Source organism: Phalaenopsis equestris, unplaced genomic scaffold (genome assembly GCF_001263595.1).
Source record: "Phalaenopsis equestris unplaced genomic scaffold, ASM126359v1 Scaffold001057, whole genome shotgun sequence".
NCBI lineage: Eukaryota > Viridiplantae > Streptophyta > Magnoliopsida > Asparagales > Orchidaceae > Phalaenopsis > Phalaenopsis equestris.
The window spans coordinates 151020-155386 of NW_018165496.1; positions in this window are offsets into that span (position 1 = coordinate 151020).

Genomic DNA, 4367 nt, shown 5'->3' on the forward strand with positions numbered 1-4367 from the left:
AAACGACCATAGTTCTGAGATGCCATGTGGGTTTTGCTCGCAATCCTCTCTAGGCGGGATTGTAAATCCAATAGAGTTGGGCATGTTTGAGTTCTTTGTGGAATTGAGCTATAAGTTTTTTTTTTCTATTTCTCATTAGATTATGTTTGAAATTTTACTTATTCAGCGAACCACACCTTTAGTCTTAGGATTCTTTAGTTATTTGTTTTGTTACAACATAAACCCTCACCTCCTAGGTTTTCCCATAATTTGTTATCATTGAGATAAGTCATAAATTTCTAATAAAATATTAACTAAAAAATTAATTTTTTTTATTTCAAAATTAGTAAATCCCAACCATATGGTAGTTGAAGTATCATTGAGTTTCTTGGTATTGGGCACATCTTACTTTCTCTCCTTTGGGATGAAATAAGAATTGCTCATATTTGATCATTCTCGTTTGAAATTCTCAATAAATAATCGTGAAAAGTAAACTTTAAAATTCTTGAAGATATAATATCACCGTTAATCAATATTTTTTAAAGCTATTCTCTCTCTTAAGATATATTTAACTATAGGAGTTTGCTCTTATATGAAGGTTGTAACCTAAATTAATCCAAACTCTATCTAGCTTTTAGGTTTAGCTAGGAAAAACTTTCTTGCTTTAACTACAAACCCATCAAATATTTAAGGAAATTTTCTATTTGAGTAATTGAATCCAAATTAAAGTGGTATTTTCATCTTTTGAGATGGTATACTATTTTTTTATGCATAAAATATTTGAAATATATGTAGTGGTCATAAAAATAAACCAAGAAATTTTTCCAAAAAACTGAATATTTATTAATAATAATGTTTTATAACTCTCTATAACATAAAATTTGAAAGCCCTAATAATAATTTATTACTTAGGAAGGAGCTCCGAAGCTTTCAAAAGTTTACTAAGTGAATTTCTGACCTATAGTAATGAAAATATTAAAGAAATTAAAACATTTAAAATAAATAAAATTGAAGCCATAATTCATCCAAAATTTTAAATAAATAAATCAATAATAATTTGGATTGGTTCATTACTTAACCCTAAGAAAGTAATAATATATTTAAATTCAAAATCTTAAAAAATTTTTTCTTTTGGATTCTCTTATCAAACATAAAATTGATAATTTTGAACAAAATTCCTAAATGTTCTTTGGAGCCATGTAATCATACCTAAATTTGATTTTGAAGGGTTCAACAAAATTAACCATAACAACAAAAAATGCATAAATAAAATCACCGTAATTCAAAATTTTCAAGTTAAATTGGGCAAGGTTTAAGTTTTCTTGCATCTTAATATTGAATTGTGTTATATGTAATCCCTATTATTCAACTCATATTAATTAAACTCTCTACTTCATTATTTTGGAAGATATCCACAACTAGTATGGATTATTGATCTAGCATTGCTTAATTCTTCAATTTAGAAGATGTACACTCCTAAGATGGTTTTATCTTTTAAAACTAGGTTGGCCTTCACTTAGACAATAATGCTTTTTCAAGTGGCTCTGCGTTTAATTTTGACATGGGTTTTGACAACCTTGAGAAAACATGTGAAAAGCTCTCCTTCTTTGTTGTCAACTCTAAATAGTGGCAGGGAAGATGCCCCTGAATTAATTCAACTTTTAGTCAGATAATGAATTTCCTATATTGAAGAGGAAGTCAGTTGAGATTGCTCAAAATATGATTGTTAATTTAGATTACACTGTGGTTTCAAATGATTTTGACTTGAAAAAGATGAAAGATGTGACAATGGATAAAGATGTGGGTAGTGATGTAATGAACTATTGAGTACATTTTTTTATTGGCCCTTCCATTTTTTAGATTTGTTCTTCTTATAAGCCTACCAATTTGATTAAATTTAAAGAAAGAACAAAAAAAAATTGGAAATTAAATAATAGAGTTTTAATGGGAAAGTGCATTGCTAAAGTAGAGCCTGACAACAACACAACTCACAAACAATTACACCAACAAAGATAATCATGGGGTACCTCCCACGAAGCGCTTGGTTTAACGTCGCCAACCCAACAAAAGATTCCTCCCAAATCAAAATTTCATTTAAGTAATTGATGATCAATCACCCAATCTTTTCTGGATCCTGGGATTCCTACTAAATCCTCAAATTTTAGTTTTCTTTCAACTTTTCCTTTTCAGATTAATTCATATTATTGTTCCTTTTTCTCATTTGGGTTAGCATCTTTATGTTGATCACTCATTTTCATTTAACAATAATTTTCTCAATTTCCTAAGATTTTCTCAATTTCCATATTAATATCATCCTTAAAATTTATAAGAAATGGATCTTTATATGATAATTAAAGATCTCTAAATTTTGGATTGGATTTTCTGTAGATGATTCAGATTCTGGATCAAATTCTACTATGTTACTTTTCTATCTCGAGTTATCTTCTAATTCTCCCCCTTTGGACTGAGGAAATGGTGGAGGTGGTCGTTCTATATTTATCTTAGTTGATGAAATAGGTACTTCAAATTTCTTAGGAATTTCTTCCATTGGTCTTTCAATCTTCTTTTCCTCTTTTCTCAACTCAAGGTTCTTTTGAACTACATCCTCCACTTCTTAGTTGGATAGCTTTATGTTACCCATCATTCTTCTCTTTAGGGTTTATCTTAGGGTCACTAGGTAAAATCTCTAGAGGATGATTGTTAATTGAGTTATCAATCTGCCTCAGCTGGTTTTCTATACTTCTTATTGCAGCCCTTTGACTTTCTAGCTGACTCTCCATTTGAATAACAGCCTCTTCTAACAATAACTTCTTCTCATCATTCTGTGAGTTGAAGTTAAATTTATGAGGAAAAGAAAGTCAAATGTTAAAATTGCCCTGATTATTCCAATTACATATCTGATTAAGTTGATTACCTTCCAACAATTGGTTTCTTCCTCCAAAATTATTTTTTCAGTTAAAGTTGGAATGATTTTCCCAGCCTCAGTTGTAATAATCATATTTTCCCAACCTGGGTTATAAGGGTTATCTGAGCGATTGTGTATCTCATGTCTAGTTTCAAAAGAGTTAGCCTCAATCAATTGTCCAAATGAATTTTCCTCAATAACTGGTGGTCCTTGGGGATAACTTTCTACGTATTGATCTAACTTTCTCATAATACCTGCAACCTGAGAAGTTAAAAAGTCAGCATATCAGCTTCATGAAATATCACTACCCACTTGGGGTTTACTATACTGAAGCTACTAGCATTATAATCCAAAATTGGATATTCATTATCTTGTTGATCTCTCATTTCTACAATAAATTCATGGAGTCTTTTCTGATTCACAATCCTCCTAATAGTTTTCTCTAGGTCTAATTCATAGGGTTCAAGGTCTGCAGCTCCTGAACTATGCATAAAAAAATTAAAAGTTCAAAAAGAAATAAAAACACACACTCAAAAATACTATTATATTATATTTTTTAATAATATTTTTTAATAAAATTGTTTCATGCACAAACATTCACTTAAACAAATAAATAATACTACAATTTTTCAAGTCTAAATATATTAGTTCTACTAAAATTTTGCTTAATTCAAATAAACTATTCCTTCTTGGGCAACGACACCAAAAAGTTGATCCCGATAATATGTGTGTGCTTACTTCAATTTCAATTCCAAAAAGCAACGTCAAAAAATTGACTCCCACTGCTCATGTGTGTTTGCACCCTTAATTCCTGACTGAGTGTTATTTAACAAATAATCTCATTTTTCTCTACAGTTTAATTTTACACATTAAGGATACTACGCAAGTGCACATATCGTTCAAGTAATATAGAACTTTCTTTCCAAAACCTTAAGTATCGATCCCATGAAGAAAGGTGTTAATTCGTAATGACTTCAGAAAAAGTTCTAGTCTACAATAACTCTTAGTCTGAAATTTCAAATTTGAAATTTTTTAAATTCTCTACTTTACTCTAAAATTAAAGTTAACAAAATTAAATAAAAATATAATCTATGGAGGCTAGTTAAATTTTAGAAAGTTCTTATATAATCAAAATCTCTTCCGTCTTGCAATGAAGATAATGACATATGCAGTAGAAGAATTTACAGAATTATGTGATAATTTTTATGCCAACATGGAACATATGTCTACCTACACTCTTCCGAGTGTATAGATAAGCTTAATATTCTATTGGGTTTACACAATTAGCAGAGATGCGAAGGTAGTTAAAAAGCCTTACAATTCATGATAAGGAACTCATTCACTTACATCAATTGCCAACTAGAAGCTCTTAATATAAGCAAATCATGAAGTATATTTCCTTTAAAAGTTTTATCGACGTCTGACTACATCATAGCTAATCGGACAATGTAAGTGTACTCAAGTTATGAAGTCATCGCTCTTC